Source organism: Apodemus sylvaticus, chromosome 2 (genome assembly GCF_947179515.1).
Source record: "Apodemus sylvaticus chromosome 2, mApoSyl1.1, whole genome shotgun sequence".
Lineage (NCBI taxonomy): Eukaryota > Metazoa > Chordata > Mammalia > Rodentia > Muridae > Apodemus > Apodemus sylvaticus.
The window spans coordinates 69449368-69469936 of NC_067473.1; positions in this window are offsets into that span (position 1 = coordinate 69449368).

A 20569-nucleotide genomic window follows, 5' to 3' on the forward strand; every position below is an offset into this window, starting at 1 on the left:
CTCTATTGGATATAGGGTTGGTGAAGATCTTTTCCCAATTTGTTGGTTGCCATTTTGTTCTTTTGACACTTTGCTCCTAACACAATAATTGTGGGTGACTTCAACAATGCACTTTCCTCAATGGACCGATCAGGAAAACAGAAACTGAACAGGGACACAGTGAAACTAATTGAAGCTTTGGACGAATTAGAGTTAACAGATATATATATATATAGAACATTTCACCCTAAAGCAAAAGAATATATCTTTTTCTCAGCACCTCATAGTACCTTCTCCAAAATTGACCATATAATTACAAGACAGACCTCAACGAATATAAGAAGATCGAACTAATCCCATGCCTCCTATCAGATCACTATGGAGTAAAAGTGGTCTTCAATAGCATCAAAAACAACAGAAAGCCCACAAACACATGGAAACCGAACAATAATCTACTCAATGATACCTTGGTCAAGGAAGAAATAAAGAAAGGAATTAAAGGCTTTTTAGAATTTAATGAAAATGACGACACAATATACCCAAATCTATGGGACACAATGAAAGCAGTGCTAAGAGGAAAACTCATAGCCCTGAGTGCCTCCAAAAAGAAAATGGAGAGAACATACACTAGCAGCTTAATGACACACCTGAAATCCCTGGAGCAAAAAGAAGTGAATTCACCCAGGAGGAGTAGAAGGCAGGGAATCATCATACTCAGGGCTGAAATCAATCAAATAGAAACTAAGACAACCATACAAAGAATCAACAAAACCAGGAGCTGGTTCTATGAGGAAATCAACAAGATAGATAAACCCTTAGGCAGACTAACCAAAGGGCACAGAGATAGTATACAGATTAACAAAATTAGAAATGAAAAGGGATATTTAACAACAGAAACTGAGGAAATTCAAAAAATCATCAGATCTTACTACCAAAGCCTATACTCAACACAACTGGAGAATCTGGAGGAAATGGACAATTTCCTAGACAGATACCAAATACCAAAATTAAATCAGGATCAAATAGATCATCTAAACAGTCCCATAACCCCTAAAGACATAAAAGGGGTCATAGAAAGTCTCCCAACCAAAAAAAAAGCATGGGACCAGATGGCTTCAGTGCAGATTCTATCAGACCTTCATAGAAGATCTAATACCAATACTCTTCAAACTATTCCACAAAATAGAAACAGAAGGAACACTACCCAACTCCTTTTATGAAGCCACAATTAAGCTGATACCAAAACCACACAAAGATCCAACAAAGGAAGAGAATTTCCTACTAATTTCACTTATGAATATCAATGCAAAAATACTTAATAAAATTTTTGCCAACCGAATCCATGAACACATCAAAACGATCATCCACCACGATCAAGTCGGCTTACCTCCATTTCTATACAGCAACATTACTTTTTTTCACTTTATGGCCTGCAAACATATATATTTCCATTTGTTTGTCAATATCTAGGTGTTATCCATAATTATTATTGCAAAGAATGTTGCTGTAAACATTAATGTATAATTATCTCAGTGATGTGTAGATAAGACATCTATAACTTGGTCATAAAGTAGAATGAACTTTAGTTTTCTGAGGGCCTTCCATACTTTGTCTTGACAGATACAATTACAAGACAAAAATCACTCTTGTTAGACAAAAAGTTTCTAATTATGCCTCACCTTTGAAACAAATGCCATTATAGGGTTTCACTTCACTGGCATGTGTGTGTGTGTGTGTGTGTGTGTAATGTACTTGTACATGGAGAACAGAGGTTGATGTCAGACCTTTCTTCAATTTGTTCTCTATCTTTAATTTTTGGAAACAGCGTGTCTCAGTGACCCTGAAAACACTGATTAGGCTCAGAGTACAACAAGCTCCAGTAGGTCACCTCCATTGTTGTGCCACTCTAATGGTGGGCAGGAGAAGTGTTCCATGGTGTTGCCTGTTCCCTTCATTCTATAGACCAGAACAGCAGTCTGAATGTATGTGGAGTAGGAAATTTACCAGTGAGTTATCTCTCCAGTGCCTGCCTAACAGTTTTTAAAATAAGTTCTAACACTCTACTCTCGGCACAAAAGTCTCCTTAGTAACAAGAGACCCATGGAAACAGAAAATAAAAGAATGAAAAATACTTCAAGTAAACTAACTCTGAAAGAAAGAAGGAATAGTTACAAATGGTACAATGCACAAAAATCGAAGGGTACAAAGGATTTAAATATCCTTTCATATAGTTGTTCAATGGTTTCTAGTATGTAAAAGTCATTAGTTATGAGAAAATAGGAAATGTGAACAAGCTATTACAAGTGTGCAGAACAAAATCCTTATGTAATGCCAAAGTGGAAAAATATTCTCCTTAAGAAAGAAGTAAATATTTAGTGAAACTACAAATAAATGGAGAAAAAGAGTGGTTTCCTATGATCGAAGTCAATTGAAATTCATTTCAGGAACATCAAACATCTCCACAAACATAGACTGCAAAATAGCATTCTTAGCTCACAAATTTAATGCTAATTCCAAAGACTATGATTTATGGAACATCAAAAGTAATAACAACAATACAAATAGCAATATCTTAAGGAAGTGATAAGCTGTGATGTTGACTCTTATATTCAGAAGAAACAATGTCGCCAAGAAAGGCTGATGTAAGTTCTAAGGACTTCATGCTCACGTGATTCATGTGGCCCTTCTTTATCTGCTCTATAGTCTTTGGAAGAAGTTTTCAAACACAAAAACTGACTCTATTTCAGGAAACTATTATATCAGTCCTATTTCCCCAAGTCAATTTTCTAAGAAACTGGGAGCTATTGAAGGAACTGAAGAGGATGGCAACCCCATGGGGAGTCCAAAAGTTTCAACTAACCTGGACCACAGGGTTGTCCCAGGTGGCTAAGTCAACCAAAGGCACCAGTCACTGGCTGGTCCAAGGCTACCTTCATATACTTGCAGAGGGCTGCCTTGCCTAGTCTCAGTGGGAAAGGATGCACCTAAACCTAAAGAGACTGGATGCCCCAGGGGGTGAATACCTGATAGGCAGGGCAACAGTGAGCTTCCTGTTAGAAGCAAAGGGAAGAGGGGAGAACTCTGAAAGAGGAGAAGGGGGAGTCAGACTTTGGGGTGTAAATAAGTAAAGTAATTAAAAAGTCAATTAAAGAAAAGAGGGAAGGAAGGAAGGAAGGAAGGAAGGAAGGAAGGGAGGAAGAAAGAAAGAAAAAAGAAAGAAAGAGAGAGAAGCAAACAAAGAAAAAAGTGAGTGAGAGAGAGAAAGAGGAAGAGAGAGGAGAGGAAGGGAGAGGAGAGGAGAGAGAGAAGAGGAGGAGAGGAGAGAGAAGAGGAGAGGAGAGGGGAGGGGAGGGGAGGGGAGGAGGAGAGGGGAGGGGAGGGGAGGGGAGAGGAGAGGAGAGGAGAGGAGGGGAGGGGAGGGGAGGGGAGGGGAGAGGAGAGGAGAGGAGAGGAGAGGGGAGGGGAGGGGAGGGGAGGGGAGAGGAGGGGAGGGGAGGGGAGGGGAGGAGAGGGGAGAGGAGAGGAGAGGGGAGGGGAGGGGAGGGGAGGGGAGGGGAGGGGAGGGGAGGGGAGGGGAGAGGAGAGGAGAGGAGAGGAGAGGAGAGGAGAGGAGAGGAGAGGAGAGGAGAGGAGAGGAGAGGAGAGGAGAGGAGAGGAGAGGAGAGGAGAGGAAAGAGAAAGAAAAGAGAACAAAGAAGCAGTCAGCATGTCGCTGCTCCTTGTCATAGAGTTCCAGAGACTGACTCCAACGGGTTTTGTTTGGAAATGTAACAATTTCCCTAGAACACGCCCTTAACTACAGTTTTCTGAAAAAGAATTTCTAAAAAATTTCATACAGTATATAGGTAACTGAGTCTCTGTAGGTCAACCCCAACTAGAATTCATGTAGAATATAGCTAACATGGCATTCTAATAGGCTGTTGCACACTTTATGCAATCAGCCTGGACACATGAGAACCAAGGGTGGCTTTGTTCTCTTAACATCTCTTGGGATTTCTAGAAATCAGTTCAGCTGTAGATTTGAATATATTAATTTCTTAGTAAGCATGTTTTCTTTATTCTCTTGTCTGGAGGCCACTTTTGATTTCTTATCTCATGACAAAGAGAATGCCCTGCAGTCAATTTCAGATTAAATTTTGTTTTGTGTTATGTTGGCATCCCTGTTAATTTTTCATGAAATTTTCTTAGACAATACCATGATGTGTAAGAATAAACTTTTAGAATGAAGTAAACGTCATATACTAAGACTAATATATTTTAGAAAATAACACTTTCTGATACTAGTTGAGTGGATAGTGCTCATTTTTACTTAATTTGTGTTTTGATCCCACCTGAAGCTTTAAGTTGTTCTAAAGCTAACAGAAAAACAGGATGAATCCTATGAATACACTTAAATCTAACACATAGCATTTAAAATAAACTTTAAAATTATGCTTTTAAAATTTTAACAGATCTTAAAGTATTAAAATATTTTATTATTTTATTATTTCTAGATAACTTCAACATTAGAAGATTAAAAGTTTATAATGCCAAAACTGACATTCAGTCTTTGCTGGAGTATTGCTGTGATAGGCCTTCTTCTTTGCAGAATGTCACCTGTGAAATTTTGGATTAGATAAGCAGTTCAACCTTTTAATGGACAGACTTAATGAACCATGCTAGTAGGAACATGGAAAACAGTGATGCTAAAGTTGAACTGTGGGAACCCTGCTTAAATGGTCTCAGAGAAGAATATTAGTATGTGATCTAGAGATCATTATTGTGATATTTTGTCAAAGAATATTTTTGCTTTTTGACTATGTCTCAAAGTCTGCTTGAGGTTAAATTGAAAAATTATAGATCAATAGGTATAGGAGGGGACATTGCAAAACAACCTAGTATTGACTGTTTTCACAGCTAATAGTGGTCAGTCTTATGCAGATTTATAATGAAAATGGGCAACCTAGCAAATAAAAATATAAAAGTTACAGCTGAGAGAGAAAGGAGCAGCAGGAAGTAAATTAAAGAAAAGGCTAAGTAGAATAAAGGAGTGGTAACCTCAGCAAGACCCCTCTCAAATAAGCTTCAATTTTGGGGCAAGGAAATAAAGAAATTGATGAAAAGTTTGAAGCTAGGTATGGTAGTACACATCTTTAATTCCAGCATTGGGAAAGAAGAGGCTAGTAGATATTTGAATTCAAGGCCAGTCTGGTCTAGAGAGTACATTTCAGAAGAGCCAAGCTCAGGTGTGATGGAAACTATAGAAAGTAGAAAGCTGGTAAAACTATATTTTTACAAGGGCTCTATGTTCCAACCCCAGGAAACAGCAGAAATCGGCAGCTTTGGCCACTGGTACTAGCTTTAGAATAAAGGATAGAAGAAAGGGACTATAGTATCTCCCTCCATGACTAAGGAAATTATCAGGGGTATCCCTGCACGGAGACCCAAAATCCATTGCAGGAAGTTATAAAGGTGAAACTTGTATTTCTTTGGAGACCCCAAGGTGTGGAGATGCCAGAGCAGTGGGCTGCATGCTGAGAAAATATGCCAACAGAGTAGAAGCAATCTAAGAGAAAGAACTGTGTTGCAGTCAAGAAAGCTGGAAAGCATTGGAGATCTGAAGATCACTTTGACATCAGACATGAAGATACAGAGTTCGGAGTTTGGCCAGATGGTTTTCAGTTTTACTTTGGTCCAGTATTTCCTCACACCATTCCCTTCCCTTCATTTTGGAATCATCATATATACTCTGTATCATTGTATGTTGGAATTATTTGTTCTTCTTTTTGATTTTGATTTTACAGGGGATTACAGGTAAGAAATTGTATGAATCTCAGAAGAGACTTTTAAATAAATTTAAGACTGTGATAGACTAGGAGAACTTTTGAAGTTAGAATAAATAGATTTTGCATTCTGATATAGCTACAAGCCTGTGGAGATCAGGGAGTGAAATGTGGTAGTTTGAATAAAATTAATCCCTTATTAGCCTATACAAAATAACACTATTATAAAGTGTGGCCTTGTTGAAGGAAATGTGTCACTGAGGGGTAGGGTTTGTGGTTTAAGAAGCTCAAGCCAGGCCTAGCATCTCACTCTCTTCTTGTTCCCTCCAGATCTATTCCATAACTCTCAGTTACTTCTCCAGAACCATGTCTGCCTGTATATTACCATGTTTCCCACACTGGTTATAATGGACTAAATATCTGACCTGGAAGTCATCCCCATTTAAGTGTTTCCCTTTATAAGAGTTGCTGTATTCATGCTGTAGCCATAGCAACAGACACTTTAATGAAGATGCTAGCAAATACACAGAAGCAACCCACATATCTAGCAACAGGTCATTGGATAAATAAAATGATTGTGTCAAACTTACCACAAAAACAATTAGTAAAATTTGAAGATGTTGTCCTAAATAAATGAAACCAGTCATAAATGACAATTGCTTCCTGACTCAATGTACAAATATCTGAACCGGCCATCTCCTATAACCAGGGAAAACTTCCAATGAAAGGACTGGGATACCAATCCAGCCACAAAACCATCAAGTTACAATTTGCCCCACCTACAAACTGTGCTGGGGAAAGTGTGGTGCAGAAATTGTGGGAGTGGTCAACCAAGCAATGGCTGGTTCAGTTTGAGACCAGTAGCATGAGAGTGAGTCTAGCCCTGGCATTCCCTGGAGGGCCAGAACCCAGAGGCTGATGTCTCAGAGACCCATGATTGAATAAAATATACATAGGAAATAGACAAGTCAATGAAATGATTCCCAATGATGCTCTGCTATACTTATATATTAGCATCTAGCCCTGTTGCCATCTTGTTGCATTCTGTAGCTGCCTGCAGCTACTGCGAACTGGGTTCCTTGATCAAAAACTGAGGGATGGATCAGGGAAACAGCAAAAAAAAAAAAAAAAAGAAGGCCAGGATGATAGTTTACCGATTGAGGCCCCAACTTTAATGGTGGCCAGACCATTTAACAGTTTGATCAAGCCCCTTCCCCCAGACTCCAGGCTGAGTTCCTGGGAAGTCCTCTAGCAGTCCTTGCCTCCACTGCTCAGGCAGCTGGGTTGGTCACCTGCTTAATTCAAGAATTTGTAGACCTGAAGGAACAATGAACTTCACCTTCACTCTGAGCGCTCCACCCTAGGTAGAACAGGATCCTGAATAGTACAGGAATCCCTGCTCAACAAAGTCTGGAGAGAAGTTCACCTTGATCAATATGGAGTTCCTACCAAGTGGCATGACACCCCAATATGGCTCTGTATACCATCTGGAAGACTTCATCCAGCAACTGATGGAAACTGATGCAGAGACCCATAGCCACTCATTGGGCAGAGCTTGGGGAATCCTATAAGAGGGTGAAGAAGGATTGTAGGAGCCAGAGGGGTCAAGGACACCACAAGCAAAACCACAGAATCAATTAACTTGAGACAATAGGAGCACACAGAGACTGAGCTACCAACCAGGGAGCCTGCATGAGACTGAGCTAGGTTTTTTGCACTTATGCTGCAGTTGTGTAACTTGATCTTCTTTTGGACATTCTAACTGCAGGACCCGAAACTGTCTCTAATTCTGTTGCCTGCCTTTGGGACCCTTTTTCTCTACTGGGTATCCTTGTCTAGCTTTAATAGAAGTGCCTAGTCTTACTGCAACTAACATGTCATAGCTGGTTGATACCCACTTAGGCTGGAGTTTCTTCTGAACAGAAAAGGAGGAGGAATGGATGTGGGGCGGGGCAGGGGTAGAAGATATACAGGGAGAGGGCCGGGAAGCATGTAGGAAAGGGAAGCTAGTCTGAATAAAAAATAAATAAAATAAAAATTAAAAATATTAATTAAAAAGAAAGCAATAAGATCTACCTAGAATTGATAAATTCATAGAACAGAAAATAGTATATGGCAACAGTGGTTGAGATGGAGGGTAAGGAGTTGTTTAATAGCAATTGCTTAATTTTAACAAAATAAAAGGCATTCAAGAGACTTTTTTTATGTTTGGAATTAACTTTACAGAACTGAACTTAAAGTCATTGACATAATAGGTTTTATAATGTATTGAAATATTCTGAAAATCTATATAGAGCTTGTTTTGATGGTTATGGGAGGAGTGTGGTTGACAGATGAGGAGGTACAGGATTACTCTTTATTTCTTTCATGCTCAGATTTTTATTTACTCTTCTCTCATGTATTATTACATCCCAACTCAATAGCAGTTCCCCCTTGCTGCCCTCTCCGTCCAGTGTCCCTCAGCTTCCATCTCCCTCAGATCTCCTCCTTTTCAGTTTCCTTCCAGAAAAGCTGATCTTTATGTTATTCTATCTTTGAATTGTGTCATGCAAATTGTGGTCAACTTCAATTCATTAATGATAATTTCAGAGTCACCAATAATGCATAGGTGTCACGTTAGGGAGAGAATTTGCACTTCCCTTTTGTGTAATTTAATGAAGAGCAGTTCCATATTTGAACGATCTACATTGGCTTCACTGTGTTTTTATTCCTCACAATTGAATCCTGTGTTGTCCTTTGTGGAACAACACTGAAAGCATCATGTGGGGACAGAAAAAGGAGACTTTACAGAACTCTTTAAGAGTATAAAAGGGATTGATTCAGTGACTACAACTGACCCCAACTGACCCAGATAACACACACTACAACAAACGTTCTTGTTTATTAAGCAATATTCACATGTTCTGTCCAAACTTTATGGTGGATATTTATTTTATAAAGCCATTTTTGTCCTATTTGCTGTTTTTAGAAAATTATTATAACATACATGTAGTACTATTGGGTCAGGGGCATGGAAGAGTACATAACTTAAGATTACAGCTACACATTAAGTTAGATTGTAAAAGTTGATTACATGGGAAATACAATGCAAGTAAAGTTGGTTGTTACATAGTTCTCTTAAAGGCAGGTTAAAGAAAGAGTTTGAGCACACACTAAGCTAGGAGTCTTAAATAGCCTTTAGTTGCATTTTTAACTTTGTCTGTAAGGTCCAGAAAAAGTTTCAACATTTTAGAATATACCAAATAGTTTAATATTAATTAATTGACACAATGAATATATAATCTATTTAGATTTCAAACATCTGTAACTGACATCAATGTGAATATAAAAATTTAATACTATGGTTAATTGAAGGCCAATAGTAGGCCTGGGAAATTACTTTTTAAAATTATAGTCTATAACTCAAGTTTTGACAACTGTGTACCATTTGGCCATTTTATAAAAAATGGGAGTACTTGTAAAATAAGTGAAATTTGAAGTTACAAACAGATTGTAGAGTGTAAAGCAATAGGGAAACAGTTTGGATTTATGGGCATAACAGTGGAAGGAATGAGTGGAAAAAAAAACAAAAGTGATGAAATATAATTGTGTGCTCTACAACTTATTTGATAAATAAACCTGCATTGATAGCTCACTTTCTCAAGACACTAAATGGTTTTTTGATTTCTTTATAAAAGCATAGCCAATCTCTATACTCCTAATATTATTCTGCACTTATTTTTCCTAGTGTCCTAAACAAAATAAGAAGCCATAGGCTATAGAACAATGTTGTTCATATCTGCAAGAAACCACATGATATTTGTATTTCTATAAGTAAAGAGCAGTTTTTATAACTTGTTTGTCTTTATCTTTGTGACAGTTTTACTTTCACAATTAGGCTTGCATAGGAATTTTGTGGATTTATATGCCAAAATCCAGGTATCTCCACATAGACCATCCACTGGTTAAGGTGGATAATTATATTATGGCACGACCATGCTGTCTAGTACTAGATACACTATAAATATCAGCCAGATTACAATTCACACAACAGCACAGATGTATAGTGTAAATGCATTCATAAAGGCAATATGAGAACTCTCAGGCTCACACAGAATGATTCAAATTCTGTTCTGAACTGATCCAGTATAGTTTATAGTACTATCTATCAGTTTTGTTGTTTTTAAAGGGTTAGCAATAGACCTTAAAGACTAAATATTAAACACTAAAAAGTCAAGAAGAGTATTATCAAATTTGTTGAAAATTTGCTAAATTTTATTGTTTGCAATTTATATGGACTGTGAAGCAAATACTCAAGTGTACATGATTTTTTTTTTTTTTTTGATTTGGATTTTTCGAGACAGGGTTTCTCTGTGTAGCCCTGGCTGTCCTGGAACGCACTCTGTAGACCAGGCTGGCCTCGAACTCAGAAATCCACCTGCCTCTGCCTCCCAGAGTGCTGGGATTACAAGTGTGCGCCACCACTGCCTGGCTTGTGTACATGATTTATGTATAGCTTTTTTTTTTTTTTTGTAAAACAGGAAAACACCTAAAATGAAGAGCCATTAACTAAGAGAGTCCATCACATTTAGTTAGCTTTCTAGAGAAGATTATCTGGAGTAGTCTGCAGCAGATAAGGAGTGGGAATATTCTTTAAGTCATTCAGTAAAAAAAAATTGTCTGTTTTGCATATAAACATAAGACTTGTCTCAGTTGGCATATCTGACTTCCTATAAGATTTAATAAACCATATAGTTATATATGATAAAATTCTGTAGATTATACCACTGTCTAATATGGCATATAAGGTTCTTTTTTATGATATGAGGTGTACTTTCACGATTTCTGTCCTTACTGTTGCTGCTTTCATGCCACAGAGATTGCTGTGGAATTAAACACATGTAACTTTCCATACATCGCACACAAAGGGATTGATTGACTTTTCACTTAAAGTTGTAAATGTGCCAAAAGAGATTCGAAGACAGCAAAATATTTATCTTTGAAGGTGTATTTTGTCTTATAATTTTTAATAAATAAGAAGTATACATTTGAAAATATAAATGCAATATATTTTCCATTTATTATTAAAATATAAAAAAGAAAGCTAAAAAACAAATAAGTTAAGATTAGGCAATTTATTATTGTTCGATATACAAATATTTTGTAAAGTTTTACAAATGAAAGTACATCCTATCTACAAGTATTTTTGATTCAAATATTATAATTAACAACAATATTTACTGTTTACTAAGGTAATTTATATAGTAATCATTAAGACAGTGTTTCTGTATGTGAATTACATTTGCTCTATACAATATTTACTGCTTAATTTAGTCAATGTTTTCACTAGCAAATAATTTATAGAATTTGTGAATATAAACTGAATGTATTAAACAATACCAATCATTCGGGAGTATATTAGAGTGCTTAGAGGTTCTGAAATTTATTACAAAATATTCTTTCCTAAATTTTCATCCGTCTTCCTTTATCATGAGTCTTTTTGCTTTATAAAGGGTAATTAGCAGAATTTCAGCACTTATAAAAGAATTTTAATGTTTTCCAATATAGATAAATTTCTAAAATGCTCATAAAACCATGAACATCTTATTTGTAATTCAGTTTGAAAATCTGTGTAAGGAATTCCCATTGTCACAATTATTCTTTTTATCCTCTAAAATCCTGCAACCTACATATGAAGTTCAATCTTCACAGAAAATAATAATGGAACCAAAAGAAGCTAGTATATTGAAAGTTACATATACTACTATTACTCTTAATATGTATTGTTGCCATGACACTCCATTGTTATATTTACAATCGCAGTTCAGTGAATGTCAGCCTCCTTGGTTTGATATGCTTGTTTTGTGGTTGCCTTTACTTTGAAAAACTTAGAGAAAGTAAGGATACTTTATAGACCCCAACAATGCTCATGACTTTTGTTCTGTGACATTATGTGTGCCAACACTTTTATGAATGACATAAGCATCAATTTGTGTAACTAAAATCTAACAAAGGTGAAGAAAAGGAAGAAAGGATGAGGTTTGGGGGCAGCACTAATATAAAGTCATTGACATATTCTAAATGGGCAGTATTAAGATTTTGAACCATGACAGAGGCATCTTAAAATAAAGGATTCATGGGAGGAATTTAGAGGTAAATGGAAATAATTTGGCTAGACATCTGTGAATTTGCATTAGCATGTCCATAGTCATGCAGTCACGTTATGCTCTGAAAGAATGAAACCTCCAGGAAATGCACTCACAGAAATCAGTTTTAATTTAAGGAGGTTAAATAGGAGCTGTGCTGTGGGATTAGAGGTTTATTCTCATCTTCTTTGGATGACATCATGTTTTTAGATAGATGCAACGTGTAGATCCTAGTAATAGAGAATGAATCTAATGTTTGATGGATTGTGAAAGAGGAGATATTTGTGAATGTTATATTGTGGTATCTGATTCCACCTCTCTCTAAAGCAAAAATCAATCTAAAAACTTGGAAAACTTTACCTTGAAAAACTTAGAGAAAGTAAGGACACTTTATAGACCCCAACAACGCACATGACTTTTGTTCTGTGACATTATGTGTGACAACACTTTTATGAATGACATAAGCATCAATTTGTGTAACTAAAATCTAACAAAGGTGAAGAAAATGAAGAAAGGGTGAGGTTTGGGGGCAGCATAATATAAAGTCATTGAAATATTCTAAATGGGCAGTTTTAAAATTTTGAACCATGACAGAGGCATCTTAAAATAAATCTCTAACCTGTGTTGGAAAATATTGTGCAAGGTTCTTTTTGTGTGTGGGTGTGGGTGGGTGGGTGGGTGGGGGTGAATGTGTGTATGTGTGTGTGTGTGTATGTGTGTGTGTGTGAGTCCTCATTGTTAGCAATTTTAAAGTATACAGGTCTCAGCAATGCCAATAACTAATCTTTTCCTTTCTGTCAAGACTGCTATTATACTGCATCAGAATTGTTGGCTATTAATTATCTTCCTAACTATTACATTGAAAATCTCTCAGACCATCACAATATGAAAGACTGCTATCACCAGGACATGTAAAGTATTATGTGCTACATATGTTTATGATACATCAGAGGATAGATAAAAAATAAAAACAGTAGAAAGTAAAATGGCAGTAAGTTCCATTTGGCCCATATTTTATTGCATTGCACTGTCACCTGATCTAGACAACCTCTGACTTAGGTAGCAAAGTAAGTGTTCCTTAGAAAACGGGATCCATATCCATCCTGTCATTCTACAGTTTTCCTGGTAACATGAATATATGTTGTACTATTTCAGGAGATGTGAAGATTACCAAATAAAAATTTATTACATTGTATCTCTTTGTAGCCTGGGGATGTAGGCTTCGGAGAAAGAGGAAGGGAATATTGCCAAGGAAGATAAATGGAGCTATGAAATATCTCCTTAATTCAAAAGAAAATGAATCATTATTCATAATAAATTTATTTGGAAAATATTAACATAGCAGTTTGTATCAAAAATTTGGTCTGTCTTATTTGAATGGAAAACTTAGTTTTCCTCTTGGGCATATTTTATCACTTAAATTATAAAAAAAAATGTGATGAATGCAATATTGGAAATAATAGAAACTGAATTTTATCCCAAACTAGATTAGATGAGACCATTGTTCCAAATGGGAGATGTCACTGTTAAACAGCTGTTGGGAAATGAATTTATCTCTCCACTATCTACCCTATAGAAAATTGTAGGTATCGTTTAAGATTAATTGTTTTGTCAAATTTTTTAATTACATATGTTTTTATTTTAAACTCTAGATTTTATTCCCCTCCTAGTCCACTCTATCTGAATGCTCAACATCCCATACCTCCACCCTGATCCTCTGTCTCCATTAGGATGCCCCTACCCCTCACCCTCATTCCCCACCCCCACCCCTCCAGTCCTCTAAACTGCTTGGGGGATTCCAGTCTCTTAAGGGTTAGGTGCATCTTCTCTGACTAAACATAAACCTGGCAGTCCTCTGCTGTGTATGTGTTGGGGGCCTCATGTCAGCTGGCTCCTGCTTGGTGTTCCAGAGTCTGAGAGATCTCTAGGTTCCAGGTTAAATGAGACTGTTGGTCCTCCTTGGGGTTCTTTCAGCTTTTCCCTAACTTAACCACAGGGGCAGCTGCTTCTGTCCATTGGTTGGGGGCAAATATCTGCATCTGACTCTTTCAGTTGCTTCTTGGGTCTTTCAGAGAGCAATCATGATAGGCCCCATTTTGTGAGCACTCCATAACCTCAGTAATAGTGTCAGGACTTGGACCCTCCCCTTGAGGTGGATCCCACTGTCTCTGGACCTTCCTTTCCTTAGGCTTCTCTCCATTTCCAACCCTGCAATTCTTTCAAACAGGAGCAATTATGAGTCAGAGTTTTGACTGTGGGATGGTAACCCCATCCCTTACTTGATGCCCTGTCTTTCTGTTAGAGGTAGTCTCTATAAGTTCCCTCTCCCCAATGTAAGGCATTTTATCTTAGGTACCTCCTTCCCTTTGAGTCCTCAGTCTCCAACTTTCTACCTCCCAATATTGCATGTTTCAATTCTTTCTGATGGCCCTCAAGGATTTCAGTTCTTTTCCCCCAGGCAATACCAGATCATGTTCCCCTCTCCACAATTACATATTGCAAGAAAAAGAAATCAAAGAGGCTATATACCTGGGGCCCTGTATCTGAGAGAGCCAATTCATTTATTAATGCCATAACCACAGAATGTGTATAGAATGTGCTATACTATCTGTGATTTTTACAGCTTAGTCACGACTTATTGAGAGTGAGAGAATCATTCAAAAGACCAAACATCTCATTATTTTATATACATAATGGTAAAGGTCCATAGGCACTTATTTTAAAATGTTTTATTTTTATGCCATTTTACTGTTTATCTGATATGAAAGCAAATTTACATAGCAATGAAGTTGATATTATTTTATATAAAGAATCAAAGCTTGACTGAATATTTGATAAAGAAAGGGAATCTTGGGGCTATACAGTTAGCTCAGTTCGATTGAGTGCATTGACAATAAGAGATATTTAAAAAAGTGATTGTTGCTTCCTTTTATTTTTATTGTTAGAGGTAGAGTTATGTTTATGTGGCTATCTTATTTTTGGTTTGTTAAAAGAAGATCATTTTCTTGCTTTTTCTAGGGTGAATTTTTCCTCCTTGTGTTGGAGATTTCCATTTATTATCTTTGAAGGTCTGGACTTCTGGAAAGATAATTTTGTAAATTTGTTTTTGACATGGAATTTCTTGGTTTCGCCATCTGCAATTGAGAGATTTGCTGAGTGTACTAGCCTGGGTTGGCATTTGTGTTTTCTGAGGGTCTGTATGAAATCAGCCCAGCATCTTCTGGCTTTTATAGTTTTTGGTGACAAGTCTGGTGTGATTTTGATAGGTCTGCCTTAATATGTTACTTGACATTTTCCACTTAGTGCTTTTAATATTCTTTCTTTGTTTTGTGCATTTGGTGTTTTGATAATTATGTGACAGGAGGAATTTCTTTTGTGGTCCAGTCTATTTGGAATTCTGTAGGCTTCTTAGACTTCATCCCAGGGATGCAGGGATGGTTCAATATATGGAAATCCACCAATGTAATCTACTATATAAACTGTAGAGAGCCATTTTTATGATGTCAGGAACTGAGCCCTCCCCCCAGCTTTGGGGCTAGCTACAATCCAGCCTTTGAGGTTCTGACCCCTTGTTCTCCAAAGAACCTACAGCTTCCTGTGACTACCTGAGAGCCACTAGCTAACTTCTGAGCCAGCCTGGGGCAGAGCAGTAAAGTCCTTTGATCTGCCAGACCTACAGTTTCCTGAATTAAGCAGGCTACCCGCTGAGCAGTATGGAGCAGTAGAACCAACACCCAAAGAGTTTGGAGGAAGGGACTTGCCTGAAACTGCCTTAAATTGTCAGACCCCCAATTAAACTTTGGGCCTGAATCATCAATTGAGTTGTCACCTATCCCAGCTTTTCTTCCAGGGACCCAGTTCACAGTAGCTGTGGGAAGTTACAAAACACAATGAAAAAAAAAAAAAAAACCCAACAACACATGATCATTTCATTAATGTTGAAAAAGCATTTGACAACATCCAACACCTTCATTATAAAAGTTTTGGGAAGATCAGGAATGATCAGTGAAAGCAATGTACAGCAAACCAGTAGCCAACAACAAACTAAATGGAGAGAAACTTGAAGCAATCCCACTAAAATCAGGGACTAAACAGGGCTGCCCACTCTCTCCCTACCTATTCAATGTAGGACTCAAAAGTCCTAGCCAGAGGAATTAGGCAACAAAATGAGGTCAAAGGGATACAAATTGGAAAGGAAGAAGTCAAGATATCACTGTTTGCTGATGATATGATAGTATACCTAAATGACACCAAAGAATTCTTAAACCTGATAAACAACTTCAGCAAAGTGGCTGGATACAAAATTAACTCAAATCAGTGGCCTTCTTCTATTCAAATTATTTATTGAGAAATAAATTTGGGAAACAACACCCTTCACAATAGTTACAAATAATATAAAATACCTTGTTGTGACTCTAACTAAACAAGTGAAAGATCTGTATGACAAGAACATCAAGTTGTTGGTATTCTGCAACAGCCAGATATGCCCTGCCCCATAGACCTGGCCCACTATAAAAGGGGCTACTTGCCCCTCCTCCTCTCTCTCTCTCTGCTCTCTGTCATCCTACTCTCATCTCTCTACCCTTTGGGCTCCTCCCCTGCCCCCTCTCTCCATATGGTCATGACTGGCCTCCACTACTCTCTTCTCTCTCTCTCTCTCTCTCTCTCTCTCTCTCTCTCTCTCTCTCTCTCTCTCTGCCTTTCTGTACTTCCACTATACCACTAACTCCCAACCTCTGCCCTGAATAAACTCTATTCTATACCATGTCTGTGTATGTTTGGTCCCTCAGGGGGAAGAAATGCTTGGGCAAGAGCCTGCCTGGGCACCCCCTTCCCTCACATCACCTTGCCACATCTCCCTTAACCCCCATTCTCTCTTTTTAAGCCCCCTTCATTGATGCATTGGCCTTTCACAAGTCTCTAAAGAAAGAAACTAAAGATATCAGAACACAGAAAGATCTTCCATACTAATGGATTTGCAGAATTGATATAGTAAAAATGGCCATCTTGCTGAAAGCAATCTACAGAATCAATAAAATCCCCATCAAAATTCCAACTCAATTCTTCATAGAGTTTGAAAGTGCAATTTGCAAATTTATCTGGAATAACAAAACAACATATAGGAATATATGGATATAGAAAACTATTCTCAACAATAAAGGAACTTCTGGTGGAATCATCATCCTTGGCCTCAAACAGTATTACAAAACAATTGTGATAAAAACTGCATGGTACTGTTACAGTGACAGGCAGGTAGATCAATAGAATAGAATTGAAAGACACAGAAATGAACCCACACACCTATGGTCACTTGATCTCTGATAAAGGAGCTAAGACCATCCAGTGAACAAAAGGCAGCACTTTCAACAAATGGTACTGGTTCAACTGCCAGTTAGAATGTAGAAGAATGCAAATCAATCCATTCTTATCTCCCTGTGCAAAGCTCAAGTCCAAGTGAATCAAAGACCTCCACAGAAAACCAGATACAATGAAACTAACTGAAGAGGAAGTGTGGAAGAGCGTCAAACATATAGGCACAAGGGAAAAATTCCTGAACAGAACACCAATAGTTTATGCTCTACAATCAGGATTGACAAATGGGAACTCATAAAATTTCAAAGCTTCTGTAAAGCAAAAGACAATGTCAATAGGACAAAACAGCAACCTACATATTGGGAAATGATCTTTATCAATACTACATCTAATAGAGGACTAATATCCAATAAAAACAAAGAATTCAAGAAGTTAGGCTCCAGAGAATCAAAGATCCCTATTTAAATATTGGGTACAGAGCTACCCAATATTTAACAAAGAATTCTCAACTGAGGAATACTGAATGGCTGGGAAGCACCTGAAGAAATGTTCAACATCCTTAGTCATTAGGGAAATGCAAATCAAAACAGTCCTGAGATTCTTCCTTAGACTAATCAAAATGGCTAAGATAAAAAACTCAGGTAACAGTAGATGCTGGCTAGGACATGGAGAAAAAGAAACATTCTTCCATTGCTCATGGAATTGCAAGCTAATAAAACTATTCTGGTACAAGCATTCTGGAAATCAGTTTGGTAGTTTCTCATAAAATTGGACATGATACTACATGAGGATCCAGTTATACCACTTCTGGGTATAAACCCAGAAAGTCCTCAAACATACCATAAGGACTCATGGTCTATTATGTTCATAGCAGCCTTTTTATAATAGCCAGAAGCTTGTAAGAACATAGATGCCTTTCAACAGAGGAATGGATACAGAAAATGTGGTGCATTTACACAATGGAGTAGTACTCAGCTATTAGAAACAATGACTTCAGGAAATTCTGAGACAAATGGATGGAACTAGAAAATATCATTCTGAGTGAGTTTACCCAATCACAAAAGGACATATATGGTATTCACTCACTGGTCAGTGGATATTAGCCCAGAAGCTCGGAATACCCAAGATATAATTCACAGACCACATGAAGCTCAAGAAGAAAGAACACCAAAGTGTGGATAATTAGATCCTACTTAGAAGGGGGAACAGGGGAACAAAATACCCAGGGGACAAGATACAGAGAAAAAGCATTGATCAGAAACTAAAGGAAAGTGCATCTAGCAACTGCCCTCCCTGGGGATCCATCCCATATACAGTAACCAAACCCAGACACTGTTAGGTATGTCAACAAGTGCCTGCTGACAGTCGCCTGATATAGCTGTCTTCTGAGACGCTATAGTACCTGACAAATACAGAGGGGAATACTTTAAGCCATCCACTGGACTAAGCACAGGGTCCCCAATGGAGGAGCTAGAGAAAGGACCCAAGGAGTTGAAGGAGATTGCAGTCCCATAGGAGGAACAACAATATGAACCAATGAGTATTTCCAGATATCCCAGGTACTAAACCACTAAGGAAAGAGTATGCATGAAGGGACCTATGGCTTCAGATGCACATGGAGCAGAGTATGGCCTTGTTGCACAACAATGAGAGGAGAGGCCCTTGGTTCTGTGAAGGCTCATTGCCACAGTGTAGGGGAATGCCAGGAGAGGGAAGCAGGTTTGGATGGGTTAGTGAGCAGGGGACGGTGGGATGGGATAGGGATTTTCAGAGGGGAAATGAGGAAAGAGGTAACATTTGAAATATAAATAGAGAAAATATCCATTAAAAAAATCCAGAAAATTTACATGCACAGAAAGAACACTCCAATTAGTAAAAGGTATACAGGAATCGGCTAGACTGGAATCTGAGTGGAGGTGTCTCATGAAGTGTGTAGTAGATTCACATGGCATGATGGTGCATGCAGTCACTTTATGCATGTTGCCTGTTTTGAATGGAGGCTTTTGTGAAACCAAATAATACAAAAGGTAAGCCGCAGTGAACCACAATAATTTCTGGCTTGCCATTTACAAAGCTCTTTTCTACATGATTAGTAAGTCACTATTCAAGGTCTCAGTCTACAGATACAGATTAACCATTATTCTTGCAATTCATTTTGTGTGAAATGACTTTTTAAGATTTACTCTTTAGGTTTGGAATCATAAATTGAGAGGAAGGGAATAATTTATCTAAGCTTACAAATCATTAAGATGCAAGCAAAGTGTTCATACAACCCTTATTTATAATCCCATTTTATAGTCTTTGCTAAGTCACATTTAAGACTTGACTGGAGCAAACACTAGAAACATGGAAGTGCAGCCCATCTCTTCCTTACTATCCACTGTCTGTAATGCTTCAGTAATATTATATTGGCCTCAAAGCTTCATTTCCATGGACGTAATTGTCCATAGAATGTCCATGTCAGTGGGATTCTAAGTGGGAAAATGTTTTATCACTGAGAGAAAATACTGCCTGTTATAAAGACTTATGGACTCTGAAGAGGATATATCAGACCTTGTGGGAAGTATGGTTTCCATGACTAAAGGAAGATAGTTAAATAGCCACAGAACATCATATTCTTTCATGTTTTATTTATTTGTAATGCAGAATAACAGAAAATTTATTGCAAAATTGACTAAAGTTTGGAGATTCTTCATGCTGTCACTATTAAAGGAATATTAGATCCTTTTGGATTTTTTGTGATGAATAAAGATAACATCTTCACATCACTCATTATTTTGTGAGTGTTCATATGAGTCGTGATGTGGATGTTTAGGTTAGGGGGCAATTTTCGAAGTTGATGGCTTCTATTTAGCTACTGGGACTTGAACTTGAGTTGAAAGCTTGGTGGAAGGTACATTTACCTGGTGAGCACCTTTATCACCACCAAATGTTATCTTCTCAGAATAATAGAGCTCTAGTCACCAAGAAGTCACAGCATTTGCATATATTGGCACTCAGTCTATGCAAGTTGGTCCAACCCCATCACTCATCCATGAGTGGAAAAGGGGATCACAGAATGATACCACTTACTGCCGAACTGTTACCAATGCAGTGGTTCTGGAAGTCCTGGGTGGGAGGCATTGTAGTCAACTGAATATCTACTAACGATCCTACCAGAGCTTAAAGAATAATTTCAAAACAATGGTGATAGATGGCTTCAGTAAAACTCTGTGGAAAAACAAAACAAAAAGTTATGAATGTGGGAGAGAAAGATTTACAGGAAAGAAGAGGGACTAGGATGAGCGGGAGGTAGATAATAAAGGGTATTGGGGAGTAAACAAAATATACTATATACATGTATGAAACTGTCAGGTAACGAAATTTATTGACAAAATAACTAGGCAAAAG